At 47.8% G+C, this 23130-nt stretch overlaps 1 long non-coding RNA gene across 1 annotated transcript in view; it reads left to right on the forward strand.

The window, feature by feature from the left end:
* LOC149871026 (uncharacterized) overlaps positions 1-15209 on the forward strand; it is a 33284-nt gene extending 18075 nt beyond the window's left edge. Inside the window, exons 2-3 of the long non-coding RNA XR_016440513.1 lie at positions 8682-8824; positions 14307-15209. This is a non-coding gene — a long non-coding RNA (uncharacterized LOC149871026). The remainder of the gene's footprint in view (positions 1-8681; positions 8825-14306) is intronic.
* The last annotated feature ends 7921 nt before the right edge of the window (positions 15210-23130 follow it).

The raw sequence follows: 23130 nt of genomic DNA on the forward strand, positions 1-23130 counted from the left end.
ATCTCTCAGGGTCAAAAAAAAAAACACCCAGCGCTGCAAAATAGCAACACAAGGGACACCTGAATGTGTGGTGTGTGCCACCACAGACAGGTCTATGGCACCACATGCCACATGGCTGGGCTCATCTGGACATAGCGTCTGTGTGTGTACAGCACTTACCTCACTGGGGTCCAGAGCTCAGTTGCACAATCTAAATCTAAAGTAATCTAAAGTATGTTAAAAACTGTAGTGTACTTAGGGGTCAAGGTTAATCCATGCCATCAGTGAGAAAGAAGCATGGGTGGGTCCGAATACTGATGGCATAGATGCAGCCAGGCACTCATAAGAAGCTGTTTACATGCTCTGGAAACACAGGGGAGGTTTTGGCCCAGCTATGGTCCAACTTTACAGGATTCTGAGGATCTTCTCCAAAGCATGGTGGGTGCTGCTGAAGACCATGGAAGGTGAGGTAGCTCACAGCTTTCTTTCCCTAAAGAACAGGAGAAGGTATTTACTTTCAGAAACCAATAAAGGGGCCAAATTATTCTGTGCCTCCATCTGTGACATCCTATTGATGTCTACATTTTGTGACGGAGAAGAATTTAGACTGGAAAGATTACTGATGTACCACCTCTCTGTGTACTTGAATGAAGACTCCTTCATTCCAGGTTAATTACAAGGCAATTTCTCACTCAGTCCCTAAGGTTAGGGACAGACATTACACATAAACCAGTTTAAGTGATCAGAAACTGGTCTAAACCTGTAACAGAACAGATGTTCAGTGCACATAAACCAGTTTGAAAATGGCTGAAACTGGTTTGAGATAAATCTCGGTGAATGTAGTATCAGACTTAACTGATTTTGGTCAAACCGGTTTATGCAATGTCTGTCCCAGACACCTTCCTGGTTTAAGTTAAATCACAGTCCCCCAGCATCCTGGCATGCTCTCTCAGCTGGGTGGGGCTTTCTGCTCCAGAGAGCTGGGCCGGGCCCTTCCCTCTGCTCCCTGGCTGCAGCTCCAGCAGAGACTGAACTTACAGGGCATCTGCTTAGCTCCCTCCTGCTTCCCCTGCCCCCCACTCCCCGCTGAAGCAGGGATTCCTCCCTCCCCTCTGCCTTACACAGACACCTCTCAGCATTAGCTAGCATACCACATGCTGGCTATGGTCTGACTGTGTGAGACAGGACAAAGGCAGACAGCACAGGGTCAGCTTAGGGCTTTTTGGAGCTAATCAACAGGTAGCTGGTAATGTCCCTCCATTCATTCCTTGGAAAAAGTTGTTTAAGAGCTCAAACTAATGAGAGATCCTTTTGTTTTCTTAACAGGCTGATAAACACTGAGTTAGGGGTGATAAATACTGTATTATCAAGTCCCTGCTGGGCCGCTGAGAGGAGGGGGAACCCCTCCCTAATCAAAGCCTCCTGCCAGGGCCTGACCACAACCCCACTCCAGCTCAGCACTATAGAATGGAAGGGAGGGCTGCTTCTAGCCTGAACCACTGTAGGCCTGTGTCTGCATTTCTGGAATGAAAAGGGAATGTTTGTCCACTTCCAAATCAGTTCAAGTGTTGCAGGTTAAACTAACCTGAAAAGATTGGATCAATGCAGGCTCAGGCTTTTTGAATGTCTGTCCCTAGCCCAGAAGGAATTTGCTGTCTCCTGTCCAATAAGAGGTTTTTATCAATTCCAGTCAATCAATTGATCAATCAATCAATCTCTCTCTCTCTCCCCATCCACCCCCTGCAATGTCCTTTTAAATGACTCATCTTGACAACTTTTTAAGATTTTGATCTACTCAGAAGAGCTTAATCAGAACAAATGATTAGCAGCCCTAAGTACTGTGGATATCACAATTATATTGAGGTTTTTGCACTTGAGAACTTCTTTGAACACCTTATAAATTTGCAGCTGGCAAACATACCCTCCAAATTTACATCAGCATCTCTGCTGGGCTTTTTTGCTTTGGTTTCTTGTATACCTCGCAGTTGGCATCATTCTAAATTTTCCTCCAAATTATACATCATCTTTTCTTTTCCTAAGCAACTTTCCAAGCTGTGAAAAAATAAATCCTTTAATTTCCATCCTTAAAAATTCTCCCTTGTTATTTTGGTTACAGGAAAATTTGACGGTAGTTAGGTAACCATTAGGTAACCAGTGTTGAGACCAATGCTAATCACTGGCTATTTGCTTGTGCTCCTGTTTTGCTATATCCACTACTAGCTCTTCTCTCACACTGTAAACTGTTTGGGGCAGAAACCATTTCTTGTTGGGTTTGAACCTACCAGTGACTAGTACAATGGGGTACTGGTCTGTGTCTGAGGGTGCTTTCATAGGGTCCTATAAGAAATGCACATCTCTATTTTCCAAAGGTTTAGCTATGAAATCTTGCTAATCTTTATCACAAGAGACCAGACAGCTGTGACAATGCAGTATGGCAAATTTCTCCAAGGGTATAAACAAATGGCTCCAAATGAAGCTATGCTGGGATATGTCTTGTTATAGCTGATCTGCTTCACTGGGTAAAATAGATGCTGCCTGTTGTCCTTCAGGGTCAGGCCCTTGCTGCTCTGGGGAGAGGCTGGGGCTGGATCCTAAGAAACAATACTTGGGGCTCCTCTCTGCAAATGGGGAAACCCCAGGTTTTCCTGCTATCTGAGGTGTGCCCAGGGAATCACCAGGTATTCCTCTACAATGAGAGAAACACAGGCTTTCCATTTTCATAGACACACCCCAAGTCAGATTCCCTAGACATGCATCTCTCAAATGGTTTCCCCATTTGCAAAGGTGCACCCTAAGTCTGGGCACAGCAGCATGATAAGCAATTAGGGAATCCAGGGTGTTCCTGAGACACACCTCCGCACATGGAAGAACTTGGGCAGATGCTCCAGGGGCTTTAGGGGCCTTATCCTGAATGCCCTGAGAATGGAAATTTCTGTGGCATGCAGGATCAGGTGGCACAAATGTGACATCTGCTTCCAGCCCAACACATGCCACATTCCAACATGTGCCATGCTCTAAATATATTTCAGCATGACATCAGGAGAGGAGAATAGTTAAAAATGCTCACAAATGTTAATAGCTACAGCACACGCTATGTTGAGGTGTGTGATGTGTCTGAGCCAATGCCTGCCAAAGTCAGCAGAAGGGGCCCCATTGCATACTGTAATACATCCAACCTCCTTCAGAGCCAATATCTACTGACACTAGCAATACTGGTATTTCTGCAACCCCTCCTTACCCAGCATTTCCTTGGAGGGGTTTGATATTCCCCAATACTCAAAGGAATCTAATTTCTTCCTGGAACAGCTATTCAATTTGAGGATGCCTTGTGCTCAGGGCTGAACTCAACATTTCAATCTAACCCCATGTCAGTTAGGCCAGCTCTGAGCACAACACAAGGGCTGAAACATGGGGAGCCACAATTAAAATATACTTCCCCTTTCATTCATCTTGTCACCTTTCACTTGTGTGATGACTGTATTGTCAGAGAGATACTTGACCCAGTCATCCTCAAAGCATTTCAGGAAAAACAGGGCTGGCAAGGTGGGAGTGTGCTCGTGCAAAAAGGGCAGAGGGAAATCCACCCTCCAGGTCCTATGTATATGTCATCAAGGCAAAAACAAGCACATACTTCATTTAGACTTCTGCAGTTTTGGTAGTGGGAGGGTTAGCCTTTGTCCAGAGCTTCTCCACCCTCCCCCTCCCACTTTCCCAGGCTATTTTGTGGTTTAATTGCCTTCAAATTGTTCACAGTAGTAAGACAAATGCATAATAGATGGAGTCCTCCCCCACTGGAGAGGCTGCCAAGGAGCCAAAAACTCCCCAGTTCTGAATTTGGTTTTGGCTACCACTGACTTCTAGCATGCTAGATCCAACCTTTGTTCCAGACTGGCAGCTGGTATGACAAGCCATACCAGCACAGTGACCTAGCTAACGCTCTTCCAGCCCATCCCTAATGCACAGGTACACAGATTAGATCTGTGAAGAGTCCTTTGCTCATTTTCTCTCCATAAAGGGAGTTCTTTGGCCAACTCTAGCAAGGGCCTGTCCCTTTTGAGCCACCTGAACAGCAAGAAGGGATCAGAAAGAGCTGGTCGGAGTGTTTCAAACTCAGGTCTCAGTGAAGGAAAATGGTTGATAGCCATCCTGATGACATTTTCAATAGTAAAACTGACCAAAAATTATCAACATATTTTAAACAACAACAACAGCAAGACTCTGATTTCAGCCTTCCAAAGGTGGAGGCTATTTTTAAAATTTTGCTATTTCTCCTCACCTCATGTTGACCAGTTCTAGTGTTGAATTGCAAAGGGCAGTCTCACTTTGATGACTTTATAGAAACGTATTCTGTGTAGATATAGTTAACACAAATCCTGTGTGAGGGTGCCTGCATGCATACACAGAATGGAAAGTACAGAAGACTAGAGGCACTCCAATTTATAAGACACCTCTCTTTGAATGATTTTTCTTTACACATCTCTATTGTGCATGCAAAACAGTGCAAATCAATGTTATAAAAGGAGTGTTGCTGATACCTTAGATTGAGATAACATAACTAGACAATGCTTGTATTTTCTCAAGCACAAAAGAGTCCAGGGTACATAAGGACTACTCTGGAACAAAGGAGTGACAAGGGTTACTGTTGGAAAGGGCATTGCTACAGGAAACAAGATGTTTAAATAGGCTGGGAAGAATTGAGGATTCTGGCTGTATGCCAGGATGTTCAGGATGTCATATATGGAAGTTCAAAAGATGGTAGAGAGTTTGAGAACACATTAAATAAGAATAGTAATGCGGATGTATGCAGCAGGAAGCAGGTCACAGTAACAGCTGGCTCCACCCACAGAGACAGTGACTAATGCACAGGTTTCCACCTGACATGCTAAAAAAATCCAGCCACCTCTGCAATAGTGTCAGTGTTGCCCTGTGAATCCAGGAATCCCTGTGTATGTGGGAGAACAGTGGAGCTAGCTGGCTGTCTCAGGACAGGGCCATGACACATGTATCTTCCCCCTGTGCTCAGAAGAAGTTCTCCAGAAAAGGGATAGAACTGGCCTCTCTTTGGTTTATTCTGTGTTCCTTCCACATCCATTAAGGGGTGTTTGCATACTGCAGAAACTGGACCCCATGGGATTTACTCTTGCTGGGCACCACCACATCCAGGGACAATTTGAAATCAGGAAGCAAGGGGGAAGGAAAACTGGAACGGTGCAGTGGGAAGATGGAGAATGAACCCATTTCACAGAGGGAATTACAAATAATAGTAGCCAGGGGCAGAAACACTAAACAAACTCAGTCATTTCTGTGCTGGAGAGTCATATTGAACTGCAAGGGCAAAGGTTATTCCATGCCTGGTGTTATCTGCAAAATTTACCATGTCTGCCAGTATGGCATCTGCCAGGAAGGAAGCCTAGAAATGGGTGTGAGTCTGAAAGTCAGAGAGATACAAGGACTGGGCTTCAAAGATCTTATTTAAACTGTCCTGTTTTGCTCTTCAGATTTCACCTGGCTGCTACTCTCAACTCAGCTCCAGCCATGGCAGCTGCAGTAGAAACACTAAGATAAAGTTCTAGCAGCCCACAGTGTATTAACTGCTGCACAGGTTTAAAATTACTCTGCTGCAAGCTTACAGAAAATTCTAAGACAGGTCTTCAGAACAGGGAAATGTTTTTCATATAACAAGTCATTAAAACACTTATGGTGTTTGCTTCAGCTCTAAGGAAGGGTATGTAAGCAGCTTTCAAATTTCCTAAGAAAACCACATCAGAAGTAGACTTTATCATTTAACTGACTTCCAAAACTGACAACAGGTCATTTTTCAGAGGCCTGGAGTGTAACCTTTTCAGCCAATGGATGAGCAGGAACAAGGCTGTCTAAAATCCTTGTAATAAATACAGATGGAATTGTAAGTTCAACCGTGATGATGATGCTGTGAGAAGAGAGACTTGGCTAATTGTTTAGTGGCCAGCCATAAGATCTATTCCAAAGCTTATTATATGGAATAGTAGTCTTTGGGCCCTAAGGCTGGCCTACAGAGACCTTCTGACTTATGCCACAAGGGAATAGTGAAGAGAGGGGGAGGAAGATGAAAAGGCCTTTGCATAGTAGGTAATGGAGAACAAGGGCTATAGATGCAATTTCTGAGGCCAAGAGGAAGTAAGAAATCGGAAGAACCTGAAACATCTGTCATCATAGAAAGGCTGGACATGAATCATTTTGATGACAGCATTTCCCTAAGTGCAGTGTGATACACAAATACAACTGGCCACCTTAAAGCTGGCAGGTTTGTGCCTTTTGCTGACTAATGAAATGCTTCTCCAGAGCACTCCATTTAAAGCATTCATCTTGTTCTAGGCCTGTGTACATTAGTATGCAAATGTGGTTTGCAGGATGCCTGCATTAGCTTTCACTAAAACAAACCACAAAGAAAACCCAAACCATAGAGCATCCCTCCCTGTCCTGGGACATAAGCGTATCTGAGTCTCTCTGGCCCATTGTCACTGCTACAGCACAGTCATTGCCACTTACCATTTGGCAGCAGCTAAAACCCATCACAAATGAAATCAATACGTGAGAAGTAGGACAGTGAGTGGCCTTGGACTGTCAGATCGGCAGTGTGAAGAGCCTAAGCTAGTAGGACAGTGGATCAGTGATAACACAAGATCTAGGCAAGTGAGTCTTTTTTAATTATTTGAGATAAATCTTGCTTTCATTAGTGCAAAGGAAGGAGTCACACATAAGCAATGTCATTCTGCATCTCACCTACCCCTGGCACTACTTTGGCCCACTTGGTCAAAGGTTTTTATGTCAGGTTGTTGCACTGTTCCCATCTCTCTTTTTTTCTTTCCCTTTCCAAGGCCCTGTTTCCTGGTCTGTTCCCATCCCCATGTGTCCTGGTCCTTGATACTGCTAGGGCAGCTTGAACTTGTAACCTCTGGTTGTTGGATTGTTGTGGAGAAAGTTAAAAGTAGCACATGTGACACAAAGTCCTAAAGGCAATGGTCCAGGAAGATGCAAGAAAACTACTCATTAGAACATGCCCACAGGTCTCATCCCAAGTTAAGTGTTCAGCAGAGAGGAAGAAAATAGAAGCATTGATACTCCTTTCCAAAGGGTCCTTGCCTTCTGTGAGCAGTGTCACTTCTATTACCTTGCAGGTTAAAAAGCCATAGGGGAACTCTCTCCCGATAAAGGTCTGCAGGTTCAAGTTTGGAAAGTGTCCCAACTTGACTGCTTTATGCAGTCCCCTCATGTCTGGAAAGTGAGGCTGGAAGTCCCCTGCAAAAGGGTCTGTTCAGGAGCTCTCTAGTGATGCTTATTTTATAATGGGCCAGAGATCCCCTGAGACCCTTCTTCCCCACAGTATCTTGAAGTGTCTCCATCTGGACTAGGGGTGGGCAAAAGACAGCCTGTGGGCCAGATCTGGCCCACAGAAGGACTTTGGCTGTCCTGTAGCAGGTCCCTCAGTCCCATCTGGCCCATAGCACATCCCACCGCCCCGGGGCATGCAGTATGGCTGGGACAGCTCCACAGCTGGACTCCAGTTCTCGGCAGCCCAGGAGACAGCGGCTCCTCCCAGCTGCCACCACCACTGGCCCTAGCTCCATGAAGACTGGCGGGGACCCACGCACACAGCCTTGGCCCCAGCCTTGGCCCACCCTGCACCCACTGGACTCACCCCAGCCAGAGCAGACCAGCTCAAGGTAGAGTTCTTATGGTTTGCCCATATCAGTGCAAGTTTCTTTAGTGTTATATTATAATGCAGCACAATGGAACAGAGGTTGCAAAAATTTGGAGAAAATGTTGATAGTTTTAATTAATGGCAAAAAAAAAACCTCACTAATTTTAAGATGGAGTTTGATACGTTTAGGAATAGGATGCCCTGTCCTATGTTCCTAGGGATTTATTTGGTATAATCTCTAGCAGGCATTCTCAGTTTCATCTCCTCAAGGCGGATTGTGTTTAGAGTGGCTCAAAAAGCAGTAAAACAATGTATCAGATATAATAAAACCACTGTTTTTAAAGTTGTTTCCATTTTGCAGGTTTGAAATAGAATCCTTTTCTCATAAATATTTTTATTTGTTTCTAGTCCCAGTTTTCTAATTTTCCCAATGTGTCTTCAGTGTCTGATTATGTAAATACCAAAATAATTAATAATGTTATGGCTGATGTTACCAGCTGGCACGTTTATACAAAGCTTTTCTCTTAGTGTGTTCAGTCGTAAGAAGATTTGTTCTTATATTTGATTAAAGTGCAATGCACTATTCTCATACAGCAAGCTGACACATAGAAGGAAACTTTGCTGTCTACTATGGACTTCTGTTAGGAGCAGATGTGGAAGGAGAGGTTTTTTTCCTGGGAAACAGGCATTGGTACAAAACTCAGATTGCTTGAAGAAGGGATTAATATGCATACTGCTTGCGATCATCTCAATTTGGGGACGTGTTTATGCCATGTAAATAAAGCAAGCTACATTTAGAGTAGGCCCAAATGGTTTGTCATTGGTTTCACCTCTTATGAAAAGCTGACCAGCAAGGCTCTGGAAATATGCTGCTTGTGAACTGCTTGCAAAAATACCTGGTTTGACTTTATACAAATCATCCATCCAATATTTACAGATAATTAATGCATAAAAAGTCAGGTTTGCAAATGATTCATTAAATGAGTAAACCTACATTGCCAATTGATATTCTATTCAATAGATATTTGGACCAGTTCTAATGATCTGTGAAAAGAAAAATGTGCACCTTCCCTTGCCTCAATGTCTGTCTACAATATGTAGAAGAAGTAAACAAACTAGACAACTGCTGCCAGACTGTTGCTATTGACCACTACATTATGAAAGGTATTTATTAAAGCAAGGAGCTGCCTTGAGTCAATCTTTCTAAGAACATTTTGCTGTCTTCCTGTTGATCTCACAGCTTCACAAGTAGCTGCACGTTCATGCAGTGTCACCCACTTGCTCATTCCTCTGGATGGATGTGTTTTGACTTGGGTGTAGTGGTGTAGTTCCTTTATGAGAACTGGAGGGCTGCTGGAGGGCTACTTAATGAGTTTTGGTGAGCTGTGGAGGGCTGCAAGCATAGCCCCCCCCCCACTTGACAGGTGCTCTGCCCCCTGGTCACCCCCTTGAGACCAGAAGTCCTGCCCCTAACCCCTGCCCCTTGCCAGTGGAAGTCCTCTCCCTTGCTCACCCAGAAATACTGCTTTTGGGAGGGTAGGGTTGCCACCTTGGAACCAGAAAAAAAACAAATCATATACTAAAAGTCAAATGCCTAGTATAACATATTTTAATGTTATTACAAAAGAAAATTGTTATGATTTGTGTTTGCATAGTGTACATAGAGCTGATTGCATAATAACTGAAAAATAAAGCCTTGCTGTTGTATATTGTGTGGGGTGGGGGTGGGGTGGGAGGGGAGGTTTCTGAGGGGGTTTGACTGGGGGGGCAATAGGGTAAGTTGGGGGGTGTATATGTGGGAGGCTGGGAGCAGGGTGTGAGGGGTTTGTGGGGTGTGAGGGAGAGTAGGGGTGTGTGGAGACACACTCTCCCCAAGGTGCACAGCCCTCCCCAGCAGCAGCAGCAGCAGCAGCAGGCAGGGGTGCTCAGGGCACCCATGCACAGCAAAGGCACTTCCACCAGCAGCATGCAGCTCCGAGCAGCACTGCATATGGGGGCAAGGAGTGCAGCCAAGCTGGCCCAAATCTATCATGCGGGGTTCCCTGTGGCGCATGTGCAGCTTCTGCTGTTGCATGCCACTGGGGAAGCTCCATGCGATGGAGCTGGCTGCCTTCAGCACTTCCTGCAGCACAGCTCCCAGGACTCTGCCAGAAGTGGAAGGGAGCCCCACCCCCTGATTCCCTGTGGAGTCCCAGGATCTGCACAACAGGGGACAGGGAAGACAGCTGGCTCCATCATGCAGGGCTTCCCCCAGTGGTGCGCAAATGCTAGAAGCTGCATTTGCACTGCGCAGAGCCCAGTACAATAGAGATGGTCTGGCTGGGCTGTGCTCCTTGCCACCACATGCAACACTGGCTGGAGTCACACACTGCTGGTGGCAGCGCCTGCACAGGGCACAAGCTCACTGAGCAACCCCGCCTGCTGCTGTTGTTGCTGCCAGCGGTGGGGGCAGTATCCCATAGGGAGGAGTGTGTAGGGGGTTCCCACCCAAGCTTCATGCTCATACCAACCCACCAGGCTCAGGCTCTGTGCTGCTGCCAGCTCCTGCCCCATGCTCCATGCTCCTGGGCAGCTGCAGCTCCCCCCACCCCCACCCCCACCCCTGCCCCCGCTACTTCACTACCTGGTGCCCAGAGCAAGTGGGATGCTGGGGAAGCAGAACAGTTCCCCCAGTGGCTGCAGCAATGGCAGTAGCAGCGCTGCCCAGAAGCTGTGTGCTCACAGGGCACAGGGCACTGCTTGCCCTCTTCACACAAGGGTGGAAGTGAGTCACAATAGAGTATGTTGAAGAGGGGGGTGTATATGTAGGCATCTTACTCCCACCCTCATGGGAGAAAAGTTAGGTGGAGTACAATTAGTTGGTGGGTTTTAAGGGAAAAGCCCAACGAAGGAGCACTGCAGGGCAGGCAGGGTGTAGCAGCTTCCAGTTGCCAGGGTGTGAAAATCGTGCTACTACCCCTGGTGTTACGGTCATTCTCTGGATGGTAGTCATGTCATCCTTCTGCACTCACCTGCTACGCCTTGACGGAAAATAGAAGTAGAAGGAAAACAGCTTGGGTGGTAACCCTAATACACGTCTGGGTCGTAACATGGGTCTCTTCACAGGGCTCCTCTAACCTCTACAGCCTGTCTTTACCCCACCTGAGAAGTTCCAGGCATATGTTCTCCTCTGGGACTCTCCCTCTCCCTCTTCTTTGGGTTGGTCCCACTAATCCCTCTTCCAGCTATCCCTTTAACTAGATGTCCTCTGCCACCTATACCTGGCTTGTACTTCTGAGCAGGCTCTCCACTTCAGGCTGTTCACTTCATAGCCCCTCAATTGTCCCTGCCAAGCAGCCCGTAGGTTGACGAAAGCAGTGCTGGCTGGCCCTTGCCTCTTTAGGATCATAGCATCTGCCCATCTCTCATGGTATGAACATACGCCAGACTCCTGAAAACCCCTTTACAGAGCCTGGCCTTTCCAGGCTTTTTTGGCAGCAGAAGGGAATCCCCTCCTCTCTCCCTGCCCTGTGAACGGCTCCTCCTGTCTTTTCTGAAGAAGGGTGCTTGTGCCTGAAAGCTTGCAAAGACCATTTTTCCAACTAGTTAGTTGGTTTAATAAAAGATATCATACCTACACAAAGAACCTTGCAAACCTCATTTAATGCAGTCCTTACACAAACCATGAGAACCTGGAGGGAGTGGTGTGGTGGATAGTAGGGGTGTGCAAAGCAGGCCGTATTCAATTTGGATTCGGATTGAGCCTGATCTGGGGGTCATTGATTTGATTAGTTGATTTAGATCACTGACCCGATTCAATTCAGCCAAATCTGAAGATTTGATTCTGATTTGGAGAATCAGTGATTCGGCCATCGACGCAGCTTGAAATGTTTTTTCTACATACCTCGAGGTACCAGGTGTGGCTCATGAATGCTGAGATGGTGGGGTAGATGGAGTGTCCCACAGGAGCATGGGCCTCTCCCCCACTTGCCACCCCTGGCTCAGTGATCAGCCACAGGGAACCCCGGCTGCCCTCCCAGACCCAGGAGGCACGAGCCACTGAGCCGGGGGGAGGTCCCCCGCATGGTCTGCAGCAGACCCGGAAGGAGACCAGAAGTGCTTCTGGGTCTACTGCCAAGCGCACTGGGGACCTCTCCCCTCCCCCCCGGTGCTCCCATGGGATGCTCCATCTGCCCCACCATCTCAGCATTCATGAGCTGCCTGGTACCTTGAGGTATGTAGAAAAAACATATAAAGCTGTGTCTATGTCTGAATCATTGAATCTCTCTGAATCTCTCTGAATCGAATCGGAGGCTTCCAACTGGATTCAGAGAGATTAATGGGTCTCCTGATTCAATTTGGATTCAGAGATTCAGCTGCCAAATTGGTCTGAATTTCTGCTGAATCAAAGCAGCAACCTAAGCTTCGCACAGCCCTAGTGGATAGGGTATGCAGGGATGACCATGGCAGGGTGCGGGGCCTGGGGCAAACCAGCTGCAACCGACTCAGCTCCACAGGGCCACCCAAACTGCGGGGCTCAGGGCAGTCACCCCAATTCGCCCCACCCCCCTGGGATAGCCCTGAAGGTATGCCAGGAAACCTGGGCTCTGTTCCTGGCTTTGCCATAAGCCTGCTGTGACCCTTGTTTCCCTTCTCACTTTTTGCCTGTGCTATCTGTTCCACGGTACATTTTTCAGAGCAACGACATCCTCTCAGTACCTGTGCCTACATATGTAGGGCCTCTCAACAATTATACTACAAATAAATAACATTAACTTGCCCCTTAGAACTCAGCTCCTTACAGCTCCTCACAGCAGATCTCAATGTCGGTAGTCTGCTCTTTTCAAATGTACAGATATCTGTACAAACAGGGTCTGGGAAAATAATTTGCCCATAAGCTAGTAAATTGTTGTCATCATCACTCCACTTTGAGGGCATGCTAAAGACAACAGGAACTGTTGGCCTCTGATGTCAAAGAGTATGCTGAAACACACTGCCCTGACTGCATGGCTGACATCAGCCCTCAGGAAGTAGGAAGCCTCATGGATGGAATCCTACATGTTAATTCCCCTCTCTGAAGAAGGGAAAATATTCCACTTCAGATACCGGGGAATATTATGATGTAAATACCAAAAGATAATAGGATGAAGTGTCTACTAGCAAAATGAACACAGTTCTATTCATTAGATCATCCATTACATAATGACTTAATTCTCTCTTTTTTATTAGGATTTTTTCTCTGCCCTTTGTGTGAATGTAAATGAGAACCAAATAATTCTCCAGTGCAGGAGCAGAAGCTTGTCATTAACTACTTTGTAGACTTTGGACAAGCTATGATAACATCTCTTCTCGGTACTTTACAAGAATTTTATTGCTGCACTGTGTTGTTTGTTTCCTACTCCTCCATACTTGCTTATAAATTATAATGGGATACCAGGGCTGCATAATGGGTACCACATTTCTTGGAATCTCTGTCTTTTTCCATATAAGATACTCTGTAAATAACCTTGCTATGTACCAGACTTATCATTCTGTTCTGCAAAGTTACAGGAGCATAATGCCAACAGAACTGAAAGACAAAATTGTCAATACAAACCAATAAACAAATCTGTCAGGGACTCATGGTGAGTGGCAGGTACTTTGATGTGTTTTGGAGCATTTTAGCCAGTGGCAGTGAGCTGCTGAAGGCAAACTGACTCATTTCCACAGTAGCATCACCCAGGCTGGTTGAAGACTGGTCTCATTAGAGTCCTTCTATAACAGGGCACCCATCCCAGGCCCTATTACAGTCCGAGCTGACCAACTGGAACAGAGCTTGCTAAGGAACTTACATCCGGGTCCTAGGATTGAGGCACCGACCCTGGAGACACATGATCTGCTACTCAGAGATTGACAGAGCCTGAAGCAGCTGGCTTGGGAGGCAGGCAGCCACATGCCAGTGGAACAGGCCCTGATTGGCAGCCAGGAGTTTCACCAAAAGTCAAAAGGGGCTACTGGAACACAAATAGATTCCTCTGGAGAGGGGAATGCATGACTCCTCTTGGGAGGAAGCAGTGCAATCTGTGCAGAGGCACAGAGCAGAGTCGGCTGCAATATGGGTCCCAGATATTGGTCCTGCAACAAGAGAAACAGAGAAAAGAGTTGGCACAGTGAACAGAATGTTGAATCAGACAACGAGAAGTGGAGAATGAGAAGAGGCTGACTTACAGGTCCTAGCGGTGACAGTGAGCAGGGAGAGGATAAGCCCTCCTATAGGGAGTCCGCTCTGGGGAATTTTTGTTTTATTTCTTCTTTTGTTGTTCTTCTGGTCAAAGGACTTAACACCTTCATGGGTAAAGTATAAAATAAGAACCAACTAATTTGGTGAACCGATGGCAAGAGACTTGTTAACATATTAATCATAAATTGATTAAATAGCTGGATGTGCTGCCAAGGGTTGAGTTGCTGGCTCCTGCAAGTGCATGGTAGGAACAGCCAGTCTACAGCCTGACATTACCCAGTGTTAGTGTGGGGATGAAATATCAAAAGAGATCGCTGGCCTAAGTGCAGGCAGATGCAGTAAAGGCAAGGGGTAGGGGAGATGGAGCCCTATGAAGAAAAGTCTTGCCCTTGAGTCCTACAACTGCTTCTGATGTATATCTCGCCTTCTTTCTCTTCTCTTTTCCAGTCATTGAAGATGTGGCAGGTGTGTATCAAAGGGAGATTCTGAAGTGGAGAACCAAGCAAGCAAGCATGACATCCCTAGGACAAGCATGCTTACACCTGCTTTATCTGTAGTTTGTTCTGAAGAGAAAGTGGTGTACACTAAAAGCTGTGCTATCTGGAATCTTACAAGCCAGCATGCTGTACTAACCGGCATGCTGGCTTGTAAGATAAAGTGAAACCAGAAGTGCCCACTGCGGCACTTCCAGGTTCTCCAAGCCCCAACAGCTGGGAGCAAAACAGCCTGTGCTGCCAAGCCCCCATGGCCCGGGGGCATAACAGGCTGCATGGGGCTGTGCGGGACCCACCTCCCTGTCCCACAGGGCCCACAGAGCCTGCAGGGCAGGCACTGATGCATTGGGAGGGACAGCGATGCCACGGGAAGGGTGGAGAGACACCCCGGATGCTGTGGGAGAAGCAGTGGCTGGGACCGCTCAGTTAACCGGCATATTTTGTTATCTGGCATCTCCCATTCCTGGGGGCTGCCAGATAACAGAGCTTTTACTGTATTTGTTTTCTAGTGAGAAACTGTAAGAAAAACATTTTAAAGCAAGACTTACTCATGGATCCCAAATGTTTACAATGCATCTGCTAAAGAAATTAGGTCATGTTAAGACACAAGGATAAAATGAGATTCATAAAAAAACATTCTAATTGGACAAATCACCGCATGCTGCTTTCCATTTTGGATGTTAAGACCATACAAACATGAATAAGGAAAAAACCCTTGGCCAAATCAGGATGATGATATATGAATTCTGCATTCTAAAGAATTTCTGAATCCTTGGGGCAATTTGGAATTTGAATTTCTTCATCCCACCCAGTTCTAATTCTAATCAAAAGTATCATGTTCTCTTGTTCCCTAAAATGGCCAGAACCCTTAACTGTGACCCTAACTGCATTAGGCCAGATGAGTGGGAAATATTATCTTCATGAGGTAACCATTTTTTTCTCCTATATCCCAAAGGTAGGCTATATAAGGTTTCCTGTTTATAAGGTCTTTTCCCATGGTCACTGCTATGGTGGGGATAAGGGAAGGATCTCCACTATTAGACACGACTTCTACAAGGGCTTGGCACATGAACATCTGACCACATAATTTACTTTACTCCCAGTTCACCTCAGTGAAGTGACATTCAATTATTAGAGACTTCTTTTGCACTGTTTCATATCCCAGTTATTATTTTCCACATGGGGCACATCTACACTAAAATTAATGCTATTTGGGCTTACTGCATGGTAATTTACTGCACAGTAAACCAGCTCTGGGCAGGCATCTACACATGCAGCCATTTCAGACCAGATTTGCTGCTTATGGAATTAGCCTGCTCCAGGCCTCATCTGGCCCTGCTTCACTCCCCTGCAGTAGTTGGGGGAGCTGGAGGCTCTGGCCACAGCTGCCTCGGTGCCAGGGAACGCTTTAAAAGGTACCCTATGCACTGCCATGGCTATCTGCTTTTTTGGCCTGAAGAGGTCTGCAGCATGCTGCCCAGCCCTCTACAGTGCAATCTGCAGAGCCTGTGCCCATGGTGCCAAGGCTGCTCCACCACCAGGCCCCAGCAGTGACAACCCACACCCCGGGGTTCTGTTTGCTGCCACCATGGGTGCTGTCCATGAGTTCCTGAGGCCCCAGCCCCATCACCTGTGGGCCTGCCCTGCCAGCCAGGACTGGTGGCTCCACATCATCCAGTTTACCTGGGATGAAGAGCAGTGGCTAGATTCATTCCAGATGATTTGGACCACATTCCAGGAGCTCCTCAAGCAGCTCTACCCATACCTGGAGTCCACCACTATGCAGCTGCCCCTCCCTGCAAAGACCTGGCTGATCATCACCAGCCTGCACCACATCAGCCACTTCTTCAAGGTGGACAAGGCAACCACTGAGGAGGCTGCTCTGGAGGCCTGTAGTGCCCTCCAAGATGTGCTGAGGCACACTATGCTCTTGGTCCACAACCCCCTGGAGGTGATGGTAGGGTTCTGCACCCTGGGCTTCCCCCAGCGCATCGGGGCCCTGGATGGGACCCACATCCCTGTCACCTGCCTGCTCCATGGTGACCACCCCTATGACAGCCAGCAGGGCTTTCATTTGGCCATGCTACAGACTATCATGAACTACCAGGCACTTTCATCAACATCATGATGCCCACATCTTCCAGAACTCCAGCCTGTCAGCCCTTGTGGAGCAAGCACTTTGTGCCAGGTGTACCAGACCTCCAGCTGGCACAAAGTGATGAGCCCACTCCTCCTTATCAGTGACCCTGCCTACCGGCTCCTGCTCTGGCTCATGTAGCCCGACACTGGCCAGCTTGACCCCCACCAGGCACATTTTAACAGGTGCCTGGGCTGGACCCACATGCTGGTGGAGTGCACCTTTGGCTATCTGAAGGGACACTGGTGCACCCTCACTGCCCACCTCAAGGTCATGGAAGCCAACATCCCCCGGGTCATTCTTGCAGCCTGTGTACTGCATAAGATCAGCAAGGCCCAGGGGGGAGATGTTCTGTGAGGTGTGTATTGAGGAGGTGAAGTGGACAGAGGACACCTGGCACCAGGAGTGACAGCTGCGGTGGCAGTAACAGTGATACACCTCACCCTTCCCTGTGCCCTACCCCAGGCCAACATCAGTGCTGCAGGCAAGTCACACATCCAGCAGCAGGGGCCAGGACACTGTATGAGAGGTGCTGGCCAACCACCTCCTCCTGTACCTCCCTCTCTAGGCCACCGGCTGGCCGGCCACAGAACTCAGGCCCACCAGGCACCCACAGCACCATGCTCACTGAGGACACTTTTCAGACACAGTCTTTATTTCCCTCCACAAACACAGACCCCATCCTACCCTCCTTCCCCAAATACAGACCCCAGCACCAAGCCCATCCCCCAGCACCAATAAAGCATCCTCTTCCCCATTCAAATTATGCACATTGTGCTTTGTATGCCCTCCCAGGGTGGGGGACAGCAGAATGGAGGCACCTATGGGACAGATCCCGGGGACAGGCACCCAGCTTCCTACCTCTGAATGCACCACCATAGGTGCAGACCCCACAGTGAAGCCAGTGGGTGGAGGACTCACCTGGGGGCTAAATGGCCACTGTTCTGCCTTCACAGCTGGCTCCTGCTCCTCCTGCATGGGGCTAGAGCCAGAAGAGCCCACAAGTGGTGCTGAACCTGCTCTGGGCTGGTCTTGTGCAGGAGCCACATGGAGCCTGGGTGAGCAGCAGGAGGGCCCCAGCTGGGGGACCCAGGTCAGGTGCTGGCTCAAGGGGACCTGGCCACTGCAGGTAGCACTGTACATCAGCTGAAGTCCACTCAGGAACTTGCTGCTGAGCAGAGGGCAGCTGCCAGGGGGCAGGGGGACTAGGGCCAAGGCCTGGGGATGGGCAGTGGGTAGCATGAAGAAAACCAACAGGGCCAGGATTGTGTTCAGCACCCCACCAGTCCTCCTCTATAGCCTCCACTGCTCTGGTCACTACAGCAGCTTGCCACTCTTGAGCCTCCAGCATCCTCTCAAGGTAGCAATGTGCCTCTCCTGAAGGGCCAAGAGCCTCTCCTGGAATGCCCTGTCTTCCTGGTCCTTGTCCCATTCAAGAGCAGCCCTCTGTTGCACGCACATAGCCCTCTCTTACTCATGTATGACTTCCTTTGCATGCCAGCCCACAAATCAACCAGCTGTTTCTCCACCACAGTGACCATCTGATTCAATAGAAGGGTCTGGTCTTGTGTGCACTGCTGCTGGTGGTGGCATGTATGGAGTATCCTGGCTGAGAGTGGCAATGACCCTGAGGGCACATCCCTGGCAGCAGCTGGTGCCTCTCCCCCATGTGCAGCTGCTGACCCTGCAAAGCCAGTAGAATGCGGCTCTTTGTGAGAGTTTGCAGCATTTCAGAGATAACACGCATTATACCAGAGGGCTGTGCACTGCCCGGCTTCAGATCAAGGGTTGTGTGCACACAGGTGCCCAGGGACCATGGTAAGTCAGCCAGACAGGCTCTGCCACAGGCAGCTGCTGGCTGAGCCCTCCACCCTTGCTCCCTCCACAGGGGCAGACAGCCTGCTTAGTACTTGGCGCAGACAGCTTGCCTTCCCTGCCCCCTTCCCAGGCTGGGCCAGGGCTGGCTCCTGGTAGCAACTGCCAAGGCTGCTCCAGACCTGCTCCCTGCCTTCTCCTCTTCCAGGCCAGGCAATCAGCTCCTGTAGTGCCAGACCCATGTTGGCTGGGGATAGGAGGCAAGGGGCTCCTGGCCGAGTGGAATACAGAGATGCAGTGGCTCCTCTGGGGAGGAGCTGGAGCTCATCACAGTGGGTCGTGCCATCCCCAGGCTGTCATTCTGGGTGGGGCTTTGCACCCAGAGCTGGTATGGCAGCCACTGGCCCAGGCTCCCAGAGCTGCTGGATGAGGCCAAGGGTGCCTGCTCACCAAGACCTGCTCCTGGTGCCCTGAGGGGCCCTCCCCTGCTGATGACTCATTGCAGCTTCCAGGCTGCAGCAGAGGCTCTGGCAGGCCACCCATGCTAGAGAACATGGTGTAGCTCCATCCAGAGTCCCAGGGAGCAAGGATGTGGTCCAGCTGCCACATAAAGGGCATGGTCCTGTGAGTAGCCCCTGACCAGCACTTGTGGTTGGTGGTGTAGACCCACTGTACCTGCAGGAGCTTGACCTTTATGTAGCACTGCCATGGCCTCATAGATGTGAACATTGGAGTACCTGCCCCAGGCAAACAGGCTCTGGACCTCAGCATCACCTCACAGTGCCACAACGTCTGAGGTCTCTTCCTGAAACCAGTTAGGGCCCCAGGACACAGTGTGTGGTGTCGAGGAAGATGCCAGTGTGGCTCCCTTGACAGCCTTTGGGGACTGTGGTCAAGATTCTGGGTGTTGCCAGGCCATGGCAGGTGTCTGCAGCACAGGGGCATGGTGTGTGGCAGGCAGGCAGATGGTGGAGCTAGCCCTGGGGGCTACCACCAGGGTCCTCAAGGCTGCTGCAGCTGCCATGGGACCACTGCAGAAATACCTGATGGCCAGAGGCAGGCAGCAGGTGGCACAGACCCTGGGGACATGGCAGGGTTTTAAAGGCCAGGCGGGGGCAGGCAAAGAGTCATCCCAGCCCCAGAGCTGTAGAAACTCTTGAGCCCAGTGCCTGTGGGGCAAGCCTGAGGGTGGCCCCTAGTGGTGGCGCTGACCAGGAGCAAATTTGCTTCTAGTCAGCATCCACACATGCTCTACTGTGCTGTAACGACTGCATGGTTAATTTACTACCTGAATTTTCAGGTAGTAAACTAACCACACAGTAGACTAATTTACTGTGCAGTAAGTGCCTGCACATGTAGATGATGACAATTTACCATGCCGTAAATTAGGTCTGCTTTGCAGTAAACCATCTTGTGTAGATGGACCCACTGAGGGGGCCAAACCTTCTCTGGTGTAAATTGTCATGGGTCAGTTAACAAGGGAGGTATGACATTATACACTACATTGTGTTACCTGTCAGCTCCATGTTCTTGGGGAACCCTGACACAGGACACAGACTGTCTGACTCACAAAGAATTGCACCCCCCCACCCCTTCCTCTACCTAAACAGAAATTGATTAAGATGCAGTGAGAGACACACCTAAAACCCTCCAGATAAGGGTGACAAAAGTGAAACAACTGCCCTAGGTCTCATTTGCAACCGAGATGGAACCAGATGACCATTCATTTACATGAGAGATGGAGAACAGAAAGCCTGAAGCAGAGACTGCAGTGAATTCTGGGATCAGCGAAGCAGGGGAGCACTGCACGATGGGGAAGCTGTGCTCCAAATGCTCATCAACCCTCACACCCAGCTCAGCACTTATCAGACAAGTTCTAATCTGGATTTACAAAGGACTCCCCCCCCCACACACACACACCTCTAAGCAAAAGTAAGTTTATTAGGCATCTCGGGCCATACATTCCCTAGTCCCACTATGGGAGGCCTATGTAAACTCAATTGGCTAAAACTCGGTTGCCGGGTTAGGGAATGCTGAGGCAATAGACTGAGTCCGAGGGGGTATGGGCAACATGTGCACAATAGTACAGGGTTCATCACAGCGTCCAGCCCATTGGAGCCCTGACCACAAGTGTTGTCATACTTTTCCCGAGACAACTGGTGGAAGTCCTCTCCACAACAGGTTATGAACACTCCAGTAAGTGCCTGAAGTCTGTTAAAAGACTATAGTAAGATCTGGAAAAGTCATGCTAAGCTGAGGCTTGTTCACAGCAAGTAAAAATCCAAAACTCTGATGCTGCAATCTATTGTTTCTGAAGACACCAAGAGATATCCCATCAAGTATATAATGTCAAGCTGGCTCCCAAGAAGGTGTTTCCTGAGTATCAATCAAGTTCCTGAGATGTTCCACCCAGATAACCCCTTGTCAATAGAAAAGACAATTTGATTTACACTATTGAGAATGCTTGAAAGAAGCTGAACTGGAGGTATAAAAATCTGTAAAAGCAGCAGCAGCAGCATGTGTGTGCTGACACCACTCGCTTTCTTCTGGAGAGGCTGCAGGAGACAGATCGTCTCCCTTCAAGGATTGTGCTGAGAACTTTGGACTGTCAGCTTTGCAACCCGAGTGCCTTGGCCTGGTGAGATCCCAGCTCTCTCTCTCTTCTCTTCTCTCTCTCTAAGCACAGATTTCTGAACTTGAACTGTAGTAGTTAAGCTTGAGCTAAGTTTCCCCAAATGCTTAGTGAAACCAGGGTATACTGTGACTGTTTGTGTTTGTTTTTCCTTTGCATGTCTGTCACTACTGGTGTCAATATATATTTCATCTACCTAGCAATAAATAACTTTTATAGACAAACTGGTGGTAATTGGGTATATTTTGCCTTCTTTACTTCTCTTTTCCCCACTTGCTCTGCAGCAATGCCCCTCTTACCTAAGCTAAAGATCCCTGCGTAGCCCAAAAATACTGTGGGGTCTGCTCATCAAAAGGCTAAAAGATTGGGATGTGCTGAGTTTGAAACACATAAGGGGATCAGCTTGTACAGGCTGATTGACCCAGTTTGGCTCAGACGTGCCCTGTTGAACTGAATGCTGGCCCATGAGGGTGTCATCTGGACACCCAGCCAGATTCAGAGGTATTCTGTTTAACTGTGTGCTTGTGTCTGACTGTAGTTTATTGTTGCTCTGATTAACTGATTCTTGGCTTATGAGGGTGTCAGCCTGTCCATGCTGATCAACCCGGCCAGGTCAGGCATGTCACGTTAATCTGTGTGTGTTTGTGTGTATGACTTATTTGGGGACTGGAGGAACCCAGCCCCACTGAACTGAGTCCTGCAAGATAGCTCCATTGGGGGTGAGAGCTTGCAGAAGGGAGAGAGACAGCTCCGTATAGAAACACAAGCAACACAAGCAGCACATTGATAGAATTACCAAGACCCTAGCTCTGATAAATGAGAACACCCCAAAGTAGCGGGCAAATCTGGTAACAATTGGGATGTGCCCCCAGATGTCTCCGGTATAGTGAGATACAGTATTGTAAGATACAACCCTGCTGTTGTATCCAGAAGACCTCTATTCAGCAGTCAATAAGGGAGCACCAAACCACAATTCAAAAGAACTTACTGTGCTAGAATAGTTCATAGACCAGGTCAGGTCAATGACTCTTTGCCAGTCTTGGCTGCTGTCCAAGGAAAACACTGAAGAGCTGTATGAAACTCATTTTTCACTGTGCCTTAGTCACTTAGACTCTTTTAATTGCATTTCTGTTAGCAAAACAATTTGCTCATTTTTCACTTTCTTGTTCTTCCCTACAGTTTCCTTTCTTCCCCTTTTTCATAAAACATAGGCCATTTTTCCCCTTTCAGTTTTGCAGCTGCTTTCCTGTAATCAGCAAGGTACCTCCTCTATTGCCCTACCCACTACAAGTCCACCTATCTCCTGCATCTGCATTCATGCATTCCCCAGCTGACCCACCCTCAGGGTCATAGAGTTATTTACAAAGCTGGTTGAAATGTTTCCTAACACAAGCTTCCTCATCCCAAAATGGTCTTTTCTCAAAAATGAAAATTTTCTGCAAAAATTGACATCCCAACTTTCCATGACATTTAAATAAAAATTGTTGTTGAAATAGTTCATTTTCTTTAAAACATTGTCAATATGAAAGTGCAACTCATCAGTAAACAGAAAAAAAAAAATGTTGATGGGAAATATCACAGAAAAATGACAGAGATATCCCTTTCCAACCCAGCGCAGCTGAAACCACTTGAGACTTTTTTATGTTTTGGCAAAATTCTTCCTTGTAGTTTGAATGGTTCCAGGTATTTGTTTTTCTCCTAATGTGTCTGAAGGGAGAGTGAAAAGTCCCTACCCTTCCTTATACAGGGTAGCATACTTCCCCTTACACAGCTACCTGGATCTATCAGTTGGTAAGTAGGTGGGACGTAATGGACACTTGGTCCCACTTTTCTCTCACCCCTTTTAGGACATATTACTGCCAGAGTGGAAAAATACTCTGAGAGCAGTCTCTGTTTTCCCAGGTTCTGACTGGGAGTGTGGAGGGGTGCAGGTCTTGCTGGCAATATGGGATGAAGGAGGGCTCCTCTCTTTCTCCCTTATACCCCTTTGTGCTCCTATTACAGGGGTGGGCAATTTTTTCAGCTGGAGGGCCACTTAATGAGTTTTGGTAAGCTATCAAGGGCCACATACATACAATCTTTCAGAAGATATAATTTTAACAAATTATAAATAAAAAAGCATATACTAAAATCAAGTATCTACTATAACATATTTTAATTTTATTTCCAAAGCAATTTTTGTCCTGATTTAGG

The sequence above is a fragment of the Crocodylus siamensis genome, chromosome 2 (genome assembly GCF_052110815.1).
Source record: "Crocodylus siamensis isolate JL-2025a chromosome 2, ASM5211081v1, whole genome shotgun sequence".
In the NCBI taxonomy this organism is placed as follows: Eukaryota; Metazoa; Chordata; order Crocodylia; family Crocodylidae; genus Crocodylus; species Crocodylus siamensis.